This window comes from Bos taurus, chromosome 3 (genome assembly GCF_002263795.3).
Source record: "Bos taurus isolate L1 Dominette 01449 registration number 42190680 breed Hereford chromosome 3, ARS-UCD2.0, whole genome shotgun sequence".
Lineage (NCBI taxonomy): Eukaryota > Metazoa > Chordata > Mammalia > Artiodactyla > Bovidae > Bos > Bos taurus.
In genome coordinates this window covers 31796906-31809549 of record NC_037330.1, presented here as the reverse complement: position 1 = coordinate 31809549, position 12644 = coordinate 31796906, and the positions used below count along the sequence as shown (strand labels likewise).

At 47.8% G+C, this 12644-nt stretch overlaps 1 protein-coding gene across 1 annotated transcript in view; it reads right to left on the bottom strand.

Annotated features, from left to right (window-relative positions):
* The window catches only part of TMIGD3 (transmembrane and immunoglobulin domain containing 3), an 83411-nt gene that overhangs the window by 19510 nt on the left and 51257 nt on the right, over window positions 1-12644 (bottom strand).

The window sequence follows — 12644 nt, the reverse complement described above, 5'->3', positions numbered from 1 at the left end:
AGGCAAAGTGATTTCTCTGCTTTTTAATATCTAGGTTTGTCATAATTTTTCTTCCAAGGAGCAAATGCCTTTTAATTTCGTGGTTGCAGTCACCATCCACAATGATTTTGGAGCCCAAGAAAATAAAATCTGTCATTGTTGCCATTTTTTCCTATCTATTTGCCATGAAGTAATGGGACTGGATGCCATGATCTTAGTTTTCTGAGTGTTGAGCTTTGAGCCAACTTTTTCACTCTTCTCTTTCGCTTTCATCAAGAGGCTCTTTAGTTTCTCTTCACTTTCTGCCATTAAGGCAGTGTCATCTGCATATCTGAGGTTATTGATATTTCTCCTGGCAATCTTGATTCCGGCTTGTGATTCATCCAGCCCCACATTTGCATGATGTACTCTGCATAGAAGTTAGTCAGGGTTACAATATACAGCCAGATGTACTCCTTTCCCAATTTTGAACCAGTCTGTTGTTCCATGTCTGGTTCTAATTGCTACTTCTTGACCTGCATACAGGTTTCTCAGGAGACAGGTAAGGTGGTCTGGTATTCCCATCTCTTTAAGAATTTTTGCAGTTTGTTGTGATCCACATAGTCAAAGGCTTTAGCATAGTCAATGAAGCAGATGTTTTCCTGGAATTCTCTTACTTTTTCTATGATCCAACAGATGTTGGCAATTTGATCTCTGGTGGCAGGTTCTTAAACTTAGACAGAATTTACTCCATCTGAGTACATGCCATAGACTGACTGACTGTGTCACCCCAAACTCACAGGTTGAATTCTGACCTTCAAAGTCAAGGCATTTGGAGGGGGAGGCTTTGGGAGGTTATTAGGTCATGAGGGCAGAGGTTTCATTAATAGGATTAGGGTCCTTATGACAGATACCCCACAGAGGTCTCTTGCCCCTTCCACCATCTATGCACCAGGAAGAAGGCTCTCATCAGACACAGGTTCTACCGACATGCTGACCTAGGACTTAAGAGCCCTCCAGAACTGTGAGAAATAAATTTATCTTGTTTCTAAGTCCCTTAGACTTTAGTATTTGGCATATCAACCCAACTGACTAAGACAGTGTATAACAGTTAATACGGAGAATTCAGTCACATGAGTTGACCCTGTTGGGCATGGCTGAACATGGCAATACATGGCAAGCCTTTGTATTGAAGATCTTTTGCCAAAGGGACAAACTAAGATTCTCTGTTCAGATGAACAAAACTTCAGCACCTCCCATAAGCCCCTAAAACATCACATCTGCTGACCCTCAACTCCCCTTCTCAGCCCACACTGTGGGCTCGCTCACTCTAGCAACCAGCCTGTATCAAATCTATTTGAAGGACAACAGGGATGACCAGCGACGCAGAAAGAGGGAAAGAGCGGCATGTGCACATAATTACATGGCGGACCTCCTGCCCCAAGCCCTGCCCCCACCCTGCAGAAATAGCTATGAATTCTCTGTACCTATGTTGTGCACTGTCTTAGTAATTTGGGCTGATATGCCAAACACGAAAGCTGAAGTTGCTCACCTGGTTTCAACTCCTGGGAATCAGACACTTGAAATGCAATTGTGATTTGGAGTCCACCCTGATGGCTCAAACTGTAAAGAATCTTCCTGCAATACGGGAGACCTGGGTTTGATCCCTGGGTTGGGAAGATCCCCTGGAGAAAGAAATGGCAACCCACTCCAGTATTCTTGCCTTGAGAATTCCATGCACAGAGGAGCCTGGCGGGCTCCAGTACCCGGGGTCACAAAGAGTCAGACATGACTGAGCAACTAACACTTACTGGTTCAGGGATTTCTCCATGCTGCCCAAAAGGGTTATTTAGAGAGCCAGCAAAAGGAACAGTTGAACCTAAGTCCACACTGTGGACTGAAGGATTTTATAACATTTACCTTTAAGCACCAATCTATGGAGAGCCACAAATAAAATTCGACCATCACAGGAATGCTGTTCTGGTGTTTACTAACAAACACCTCTCACTGGGGCACGGGCGAGATGCCTCGGCATGGGGCCTGCCAGGGTCTTCTTAAGTTGTTCTGTTTCTGTATCATCCATTGATACCCTACCAAGTCTGTCTGGCATGCCTTGCTCATTCCTGCTAGACTTGCCACATATCCCTGAGCAGACACCCCAGGTAATAAGGGGCAGCCCTCTTCAACTGCATTTCTGTCACCCCAGCATTTTCCAGCATTAGCTGTGCCTCCACCCCTGCACTTTGGGAATGCGAACGGTGTCGCCAGCCTCCAACATAAGTAAGTAAGTAAGTAAGCCACTCGGTCGCGTCTGATTCTTTGCCACCCCATGGACTATACAGTCCAAGGAATTCTCCAGGCCACAGTACTGGGGTGGGTAGCCTTTCCCTTCTCCAGGGGATCTTCCCATCCTGGGGATCGAACCCAGCTCTCCTGCATTGCAGGCAGAATCTTTACCACCTGAGCCACCAGGGAAGCCCAAGGATATTGCAGTGGGTAGCCTATCCCTTCTCCAGTGGATCTTACCGACCCAGGAATCGAACTGGGGTCTCCTGCCTTGCAGGCGGATTCTTTACCAACTGAGCTATCAAGGAAGCCCTAACCTCCAACATGGTGAATGTCTCTACTGCGGCTGCTCTCTCTATCTCTGTGCTCAGGAGAAGGAAGTCATAGAGAGCGATTTCTAGGAGGCTGCATGCTCCCAAAACAAGCCTTTCTGTAAGTCCACTATAAAGCAGTTGTTGAATCTTGGTTTGTTGTTGTTTAGTCACTCAGTGGTGTCTGACTCTTTGCCCACCAGGCAAGAATACTGGAGTAGGTTGCCTTTTCCTTCTCTAGGGATCGAACCCGCGTCTCCTGTGTCTCCTGCCTTAGCAGGTGGATTCTTTACCACTGAGCCATGTGGGAAGTCTGCTGCATCTTGGTAACTCACTGCAATAAAAGAAACCCCGGCTCTTGGCCCTTGGCCACCCAGTAGCACCAAATAACCTTATATAAGAGAAAGACCCTCTGGGGAAGGTATGAGACGCTAACTGGTTGTGGTGATGGGATAGCTAAGGAGTACTTTTCCTGGAGGACTTGGTAACCCCTGGGGTTACCTAGGGTGACCAAGGACAGAGGGAATTGGCTCATGGCAGAGCGGAGCACAGAACTCTGCTCCATCTTGTGACTGGTCAGAGAGTGGCCAGCTTCTGCATTTAGAAAGAAAAAGGTTGTGGCCCTTGTATGGTTGTGGGCCAGAAGCTGTGGTAGGGAAAGGTAGTAGAGGCCAGAGAAAGTCCCTGAACCACGGGTCCATCACAAGAGAAGTGGGCTGAGCCCTGAGGGATGGATGTGACAGCTGGAAACCCGGACTGGTGTGTGTTTTCAGGTTCCAGCCCATTTCCTCTCCTTTAAGACCCAGCTGAGTCCTTCTGGGTTTGAGAAACCAAGGACAGGAGGGTTTGCCCAAGGACCAGTTGCAAGGGCAGTGTGGTGGGGACAGGGTGGCCTGTAGGAGAATAACCCCCAGGAAAAAGGGGAAGCAGGGAACAAACTTGCAGCCACCAACTCGGCCACCTCACCCCTTAGGAACTGTTCCTTGAACCCTCTGCACAGATCTGGGGAATTCCCTCTCTGTGAATAACAGAAGCCCTTCCTTTGTATTTTCTGAGTAGATAGAGCTCATCTCTGCTCAGGGGGGCTGAGCTGAGGGGTGGTGCCGAAAGGCTTTCACAGTGACTTAGCCCCCCAGGAAGGGGCACTGAGTGTCCTTTTCATTCTAGATTAAATATCAAAGAGCAGCCAGGGAGAGGACAGAGAAACCAGGAGGAATGGTCACCTTCCCGCATTCCCCACCCCTGCCCACAGCCATTCTTAGTCAGGGAACCGGCCTCATCACCGCTGAGCTGCCTAACCCAGCCCCAGATTCGAGTCCCTCCACAGCCTCCGTGTTGCCCTCGGGATCAAGCGCACACTGCTCATAATGGCGTCCAGACTCTGCTGCGGGCTCTCCCAGCCCCTTCAGCCTCCTGTTGCCTGGTTCCCGGGGAAACCTAAGTGCCTTGGGGGCTCGGGGCGTGCTCTTTCACTTCCTCTGCCCCGCGCACTGCTCTTTCTGTCCAGGAAGACCCTTCTCCCTTGCATCTACCCAGAAAACAAGCCCCTCTCCTTCCAGCCTCTTCTCAAACAGAACTTTGAAGAAAACTTTGCAGACACCACCCCTCCTCCCATGGCTGGGTCTATACAATCCCTGTGAGCTCTTGGAGGGCAGGAATCTCCTCTTTTCATTTCTTTCAACCGCGTACCACAGCGCCTGGCAACTACTAGGTGCTCAGGATACTGACAAATGGATAGGAAAGCACCTCAGTGAACCAGGGGCATAATAAACTCGGCACTAGGTATAGAACACCAGGAAGCCAGCTAGGACCTGTGAAGCACTTTCTATTCTACAGCTGCTATGTTGATGTGTGTGTGCGTGTGTGTGTGTGTTGATGTTTTTATACACCTAATCTCTTGCAGTGTTATCTGATGAAATATATGCTGTCATTACCGTTGAGGCTCAGAAGTGTGAAGTAACTTGCCCCAGGATACTGAGCTAGAAAGTGGCAGAGCTGGTGGCAAACCCAGGCTCCTGGCTTCAGTAAATCAATAAGCAAGTGAACAAGCTTTCACAAGTATAAGCTGTCCCTGGATTTACCGTTGCCATATTGTCAACTAGAGGGTCTACACTCACGTTTGGAAAAGAAAGTGGCGACCAAGATCACCAAAACACAGAACAAGAGTAACATAGGCCAAGCACCAAATCTGAGTGAGAAAGAGATGGAGGAAGCAGAGACCGCTAGAACAGCCTGGGTTCCCAGGGGAGCTCTGTTCCAGGAAGAAAACCTTTTGTTGGACTGAGGTCCCATACACAAAAAATTTAATAATAAGATAAATTATAAATGAAACATGGCTCAGGTCGTTTTCCCATCTAAAAGAAGGCCCATGTCTGTTTCAGATCTACTGAAAGAAACCTGAAAACTCTGGAGGAGAGAAGACTCTGGGAGGAGCCATGAGCCTGAATGGGGGAAACAGCAACAGACTTCTAGGAAAGGGCTCGAGTGTCCCAAAGCCTGCCCTGGCGCCACCTTGGGCTGATGCAGCTGGACTTAGGTCAGCCACGATGCTGGAGTTCTGCTTAAAATCCTAAGAGCCTGGCCAGAGATGATTCATCGGATCCTCTGCAGCTTCTCAGAAAAGCCTGGGAAACCCCAGCAACCAGCCTGCATTAACCACAAAGTGCAGTGTTAGGAGGCACCAGAGACAGCGCTCTGGAGCTGCAGGGCTAGTACAGGTGGCGCTGACACAGGATGTCAGGCGGCAGAAGGTGGCGGCTTCTGCCCGGGGCCTGCTCTCACTGACTCCACCGCTGCCTGCGGAGCTGCACAAAACCACCTTGCTCACTTCCTCTTGGCCCCATTGCCACTTCCCCAAAGCCCTATAATTTTACAGAGCTTGATGCTTGCGAGCCAACAGCCGAGGCTTAGGAAGAACGAGTGCTCAGAGTCACCCCAGGACGGTGGCCAGCCCTTACTACCCCCCTCTCCCAGGCCCCCCTCGCTTCTCTGCCTCTCAGTTAAGCCAGAGGGTGGAGACTGGGCTTATTTGAAGCCACTATCCCCTGGATGCTTCCGACTAGGGCTTCAGTTATGACCAAGGAGCCAGGGACTCCCTGGAGTCTGAGTTCAGGAGGCTCACATAGAGCCAGTGTGAGAGGGGAGGAGAGAGGTCAAGGTTCCTTCACTCTGAGCAACAGGAAATCCTGCCCAGCCAAGAACTGTTCCTGGCGCCTACGTCCCACCCACCCCTACTGAGTGTGTCAGAAGTTCTCTGGGCTCTAGTGGAGAATCTGAGAAGGGTTCAGCTAACTGTTTGTTCCAGGTTCTAGGCACTTAGGAAATGAGGAGGTGTTCCAACTGCAGGAGTCTCAGTGGATAGAGGCTTTTTAATTCTTGTGTCCCTGTTGGGACGCTATGTGCAGCAATGACCAGCAGGTGGCAGCACATTTCCATTGTCATTCAGGATGCTGGCTGAGCAAGAAAATAAAGCAAGAACTTGGGGGTTCCACTTCCGCAATGTCTAGCCAGCCCCCTCAGATTGTTCAGAGAAGGAAAGAGAAGACTAAGGGCAAGGGAGACACGGAGAAGACTTCCCTGGAGTCCAGTGGTTGAAAATCTGCCTGCCAATGCAGGGGACATGGATTTGATCCCTGGTCCAGGAAAATCCCTCATGCCTCAGGGTAAATAAACCCGCATACCCATGTTCTAGAGCTTGAGCTCTGCAGCAAGAGAAGGCACTGCAATGAGAAGCTCGCTCACTGCAACTAAAGAACAGGCCCGGCTCTCCACAATAGAGAAAAGCCCAAGCAGCAATGAAGACCCAGCACAGCCAAAAATAAATATATAATTTTTTTTTTTTAAAAAGAGAGACATGGAGAGATTGCCGTCTGTTTACATTCTTTCATTTTAGACAGAATATGCATTTTTATTAATAGATCACAGAAATGTGTGAATTCCTGTTATTAATATGTCTGTCACTGAGTATAAAATCAATGAGTTAAATAGCCTGTTCTTTGATTAAGCTATTATCCAAGATCTAAACAGAAAGTTGGACATATAGCAGGTAGTCAATTAATACACTGAGTTAATTACATAAACATTGAAATTAAACAACTAAGCTTTTGAATTATTTTAAATGAAATTCTGAAAAAAAAATTTGCTAATATATTATTGAACAACTCATGAAAGTTAGCATGCTTTATCAGACTCTGAAGGAGACTTTTAATTGACTTTGAAAAGACTATCATAACTTTTTTTATTAAAAAATGTTTATTCTCATCTAGAATAGTTTTAATTGGTTAAAAGTAAGATGTAAAAATATAAGCAAAGTTTCCCGTGGGGGGTGTGTGTGTGTGTCTATATCTATATCTACCTATCTAATATATATATATATATATATATATATATATATATACACACTCTTAAATCAACTTGAGTTGACATTCATTTGCCATCTGCCTGCATTCAATACAATCTCAAAGAATATTCCTGGGCAGTACCAAATTTCATTCTCTTGACTCAAGGAGACTAAGAAGCAGGTTCTCCTTTCAAATCTGTGTGTGTTCCAATAAAAGCAATATTTGTTGTTTCATGTGCAAAGCACCTCACATGTCCCACCTCACTAAATTAATGTAACAATCTCACTGGGCAGGTATCATTCGTCTCACCTCCCAGCAGAAGAAACTGAGGCAGAGAGACAGAGGAATCTACTCAAGGTTGTCCATCTGGTCAGAGGCAGTGTGAGAATGGAGCCATCTCACTCAGAGGGGGACAGAAACCCCCAGGGGAGGTCCCATCTGGATGTTTCCCTCCTTATACTTGTGTCACCAGACTCTCCCTCACTGCCTGCCAATCTCTCACCTATCCTGTCCCTTCTATGGACACAGGGCCCGTTTGTCCGTTTATTTGACCTTTGTTGAAGAGCATCCTGTCTTTTGGAGCCCATTTCTCAAAACACCTTGGATCTCTTCATAACCCAGCCTCCTCTTCATCACAGCTCCAGCCTCCTATCACCTGGAGTCCCCACAGTCGCCATGGTGGCTAACTGCATAGCCTGCTGTTGATCCCCAGGCCCTAAACACCAGAAGGTGTAGAAACGAACTCCAGATAAAGCAACTGTGGATCCTAAATGTTTCCAGCAAGGCCATGCCCTGGTCCCTTCTTTTTACCATCTGCCTAACAAATGTGATGCCGCTCCTGTAGTAACTGGGTGAGAGCTCCCCCGTGTTGATGACATATGTGTCTCCCCCTCCTACTCCACAAGGCCTCTCATATTTATGCTCATGAGAGCTGCATGAGATGGTGCCAACCAACCTGTGCCAGGCACCCTGCCAGGGATTATACACACATCATTATACAGCGACCCTGTAAGTGACTTATTAGATCCATTTCACAGATGAGGAAACTAAGGCATGGTGGCCACTGAATGATTTGCTCTGGGCAACACAGCCAGTAAATGACAGAACTGGGCCCAAACCCAAGTCCGTCTTGGCTTCAGTGCCCTGGCTTGTCTCAGTGAACCACATGAGGACAGTACACATCAATTATGCCAAAACCCCAATTGTCACTTTGGGCAGACATTCTTCAGTGTCTTAATGGATAAGACTTGCTTCATAGGTCAGGCCAGCTGCTAGGGGCAGTGTGTCACTGGGTCAATTGTCTGTGCTCCATCTCCCGCCAAAGCTCAGCTCAGCAGGAGGTTACCCTGGGCCAGTGGTGGAGGGAAGCCAGCCCCCTCTCCCTCCACACTCTACGTGCTGCTCCTGCAGGGAGCATATTAGACAATGCTGTCCTAGAACCATGTCACTTTAGTTCCCTGCTGAAACGTATTCCCAGACAATCTTATCCTCTCTGCTTTTTATTAAAGGTAAATATAGAAAGCTGTCAGTGGAAGTATGTCTTGCATTTCATCATGACCCAAGATACTATCTACTGCTGTGTTCCCTGCAGAAATTTCCTAAGGATACATTTCGCCAAGCAGTTTAGTGCTAGGGGAAAAAAAAAAAAAAAAGCTGCTTTCCTTAATAAACTAGCCTGCTTTGTTGAACTGCTGAGTGGGAGAGTTTTGCATAATTTGGTTTTCCGTGGGCAGCCAAGAAGCTCAGCACTGGGGTCCTGTCTCAGTAATCACTCTCTGCTTACGTCTCCCGTGACATCTATATGCCCCATACCAGGGGCATGGAACTCTTCATGCCCCTCCTTTTACTATCAACGGTTCCCAATCTTTTTATAAGTAGTTACTGCTGCTGCTAAGTCACTTCAGTCGTGTCTGACTCTGTGTGACCCCATAGACGGCAGCCCACCAGGCTCCGCCATCCCTGGGATTCTCCAGGCAAGAACACTGGAGTGGGCTGCCAACTCCTTCTCCAATGCATGAAAGTGAAAAGTGAAAGTGAAGTTGCTCAGTTGTGTCTGACTCTTAGCGACCCCATGCACTACAGCCCACCAGGCTCCTCCGTCCATGGGATTTTCCAGGCAAGAGTACTGGAGTGGGATGCAATTGCCTTCTCTGTTTTATAAGTAGGCAAGGTGTAAGGTGGGCTGCCATCTATGGGGTCGCACAGAGTCGGATACAACTGAGGAACTTAGCAGTAGCAGTAGCAGCAGCAAGGTGTAAATGATAATTTCACAGAACTATCATTATAAGGAGGGGCCTCCCTGGTAGCTCAATGGTAAAGAATTTGCCTGCAGTGCAGGAGACACAGGTTTGATCCTTGGGTCAGGAAGACACCTTGGAGAAGAAAATGGCAACCCACTCCAGTATTCTTGCCTGGGAAATCCCATAGACAGAGGAGCCTGGCAGGCTACAGTCCATGGGGTTGCAAAAGAGTGGGTTCATGACTTAGCGACTGAACAACAACATTACAAGGTCTGTTAGTGTTTATTTCAAAGGCAGGCCTGAAGCTTGATTATCTCACGCTGTTATACAAGATTCTTGTCATTCCCTGCCCCCCCATGATTTTGGGGTAAGGATTTTATTTGAAAAGTGGGCCATAATCATATTTTACATTATCAGTTTGGACTAAAGAGAAAAAAAACTATTGAGACTGGAAATGCCCTCTGGGATTAAGTGAGCACTTTGGGAAAAGCTTTCAATACAATGCTTGAAGCCTCAGTATCTAGCAGGATCCAGTAAATGCTCCCTTAGGAACGATGCTTATAGAGCATAATATGATGACTCCCCAGGTAGAACTTGTTTTTATTTATGTAACCCCTCCCACTTCCACAAAGGATTGAAGTTACTACAAGCTGAGTCAGTAGCTTCCTCTTGTGTCCTCCCACGTCAGCTCACACATTCCTCTGTTGGAGCATTCATTACACCACTCTGTAGTTATTTATTTACATGACTGCTCCTCTCACTAGCTGGTAAACCCCCAGTATATAGTAAACTCCTTGAATACACTCCGTAAGAAATTATGTCTATTCATGTTTTTGTCTCCCTCCCAATCCCCTTATCGCAAAAGTACCAAGAGCCTGAAACAGTACCTGGGACATAGGAAACCTACAATAAATTCTCACTGAATGTGTGATGTATTATTATTCTCAGGTCTTTCTGCTCCTTACATTGCAAGAATGCTGACCATACCTCTCTACGGCCAGTGAGGCATCAGAACGGATCTAGGAGACCGCTTCCTCAACAAAAATAGCATTTTGCATCTAAGTTCAATTGCACACCAATATAGATAGACAGCAGCATTTCTCTGGTCAAAGTTTGGGTCTGGTCAAAAGGACCCTCAGACAAACTGTCTGATATTTACATTAGAGTTTGTGGTTTCAGCATTTAAACATGCAATTGTCTGTTTCATTCTCTCATCTCTGTGATATGTCTAAAATGGTGCCCTCTACAAACACACACACACAAACGCACACACTCTCTCACACATGCACTCGCTAATGTGTTTCCTGTATTACTCCTTTCACAACCAAAATTCTTTATCAGAGTTTATTCCTTTCTTCACTTGTCAGGTCACTGCTCTAACTGCAGGACCCAGAACCACCTCTGGCCCTGACTGGCCCATCTAATGTGACACATGATGTAAGGGGCTCATGAAACCCTGGATCATTGTGTTTGGTGTGAGGTTTCCAGGATGTGAGGACTTGGGGTAGGAGGAAGCACCAGAGGAGTCTGATGCCCACAGTCTGATGTTCAAGGTCAAACCTGGAACAAGCACTCCAGGTTCTTCACTAGAAGAAATGTTGATAATCCACATGGTTGGGCATCCATAAGGATGTTACGTCCCCAGGTCCTGTGTTTTCTTAGGGTTGATTCAGTCTCTCGCTGGAAGGGCTCTATCGGTGTTCTGCTTCACTGGCTCCTCTGTCACTTTGGTCCCCATCTCTCTGAATCTCCAAACAACCTTCAACCTTCCAATCAAGCCTGTATTTGATGTTTTTTTTCTTCTTTCCTGGCTGCACTTGATCCTTGACCAATCTGCCGATCAGCAGCCCATGCAGTGGGTGCCACAGTGGGTGCTAATGAGTCACACCTAGAGCACCCCAGATGTGCTGAATGGATGCTCAGTTGTGTGGAGACGCTTGACAGCACTGCACACCTGTGCCTCTTCATCCCGGTGCCAGGCCTGTCCCCACTCTGCTCCCGGAGAGAAATCACTGGCGGGTCCATCCCTGTGCTGTGAAACACGCCCATCTGTCTTTTTTGAACTCTGTTTCTAAATGGATGATGGTGGACAAATTCTTCATTCTGAGTCTGCCTTTTCCCCTTGATAACTTGAACAAGGGCGGAGGAAGCAATGTGGGCATGGCAGCTGGCACAGAACTGGGCCCACAGCCTGGCTTACCACCCCCTGTGCCAGTGTGTGAGCGCTACTGGGGAGGGTCTGTGTTGCCCCATTAAGGCTACTCCAGACCCAGCCCAGTGCTCCCCTTAAGAGGTGCTTGATGAATATTGAACAGAAGGAAAATCATTCCATACCTACCACCCTCCGCAACTGTGAGATACAGGCCTGCTGGGAAGCACTGAGGACACGCTCCCCAGACACTGGTCTCTTCAGGGCTGACTCTCCCAGTCTCACAGGAGCAGCTCTACTCACACCCAGCTCCCCTGTCGGTGCTCCTGGCTTCTGAAACAGGAAGCTCCCAAGGGAGATTTGCAGGAGGCAGTGCCCTCTTTTTCTCTCTTCTCCGTGCTTGCCAGGGTAACCTTGCTTACCCTGTTCCAAGTGGTGTGTCAGCACTGGGAATGGTGCCCACCCACCCAGGGAAGCAGAAGCAAGGGACCTTGTTGGGCTCACAGAAGTCCCACCCATGACTCTTCGGAGTGCCTCAGATCTAAAAATGCTCAGTTCCAGACATGCAGCCTGCTGGTCACTAGCCCCTAAGAGCCACTCAGGCCCCCCACTTGCCACAGGTGATGCTCTCCCAGTGCCGGTCTCAGATTACCCCAGGCACTAATCACAGTTTCCATTTCTCATGTGTCGTTCATTCTGGAGGACCATGCACATCACTCGACGCTGTTCACCACTATGAGGGGCCCCTCCCTCGCAGGCTGTGAGGGTTGCTGAATGTTACAGCCACCTTCTGTCAAAACAGCTGCACGGCACAGGAGGCACATGAGGTTCATCATTTAACTTGAATTACATTTATTCATATTTGTTCTTGACCCTAAACACCAAACATCATCGACTCTTTCATTACCCCTGGAATATTTCTTAATTTCAAAGGAACAAAGAAATAAATTTCTTTTAGGTCATGGGTTTAGACTCAGAGCCAGGCTGTGGAGCCAGTTCCAATCACTCCAGTCTTCCAAGATAACATCTCGTTCTGTCCCTGTCCCTCCAAGATGAGTCAATTTGCTCTGGCCATTCCCAGGGGAAGGCTAGACCTTGCTTTAATGACCATGACTTCAGCTGGGGCAACAGAACTCTAGGTCACTGCAAGATGGCCCAGCCCGTGTTCCCCCCTCCCCCTACTCCCACCCCGCGCTGAGTGCCCATGACTAGGGCTTTTTGTGTGATTTGGCAGTTGGCACCCTCTCCCTTTCCTGCCAATAATGGTGGCTGTTGTTTCTGAGCAAATGGAACAAATGACCAACGTGAACTCCATGCAATCTATGAACTGAAAACATCTGCAGGGAGGCGAGGGCAGCCA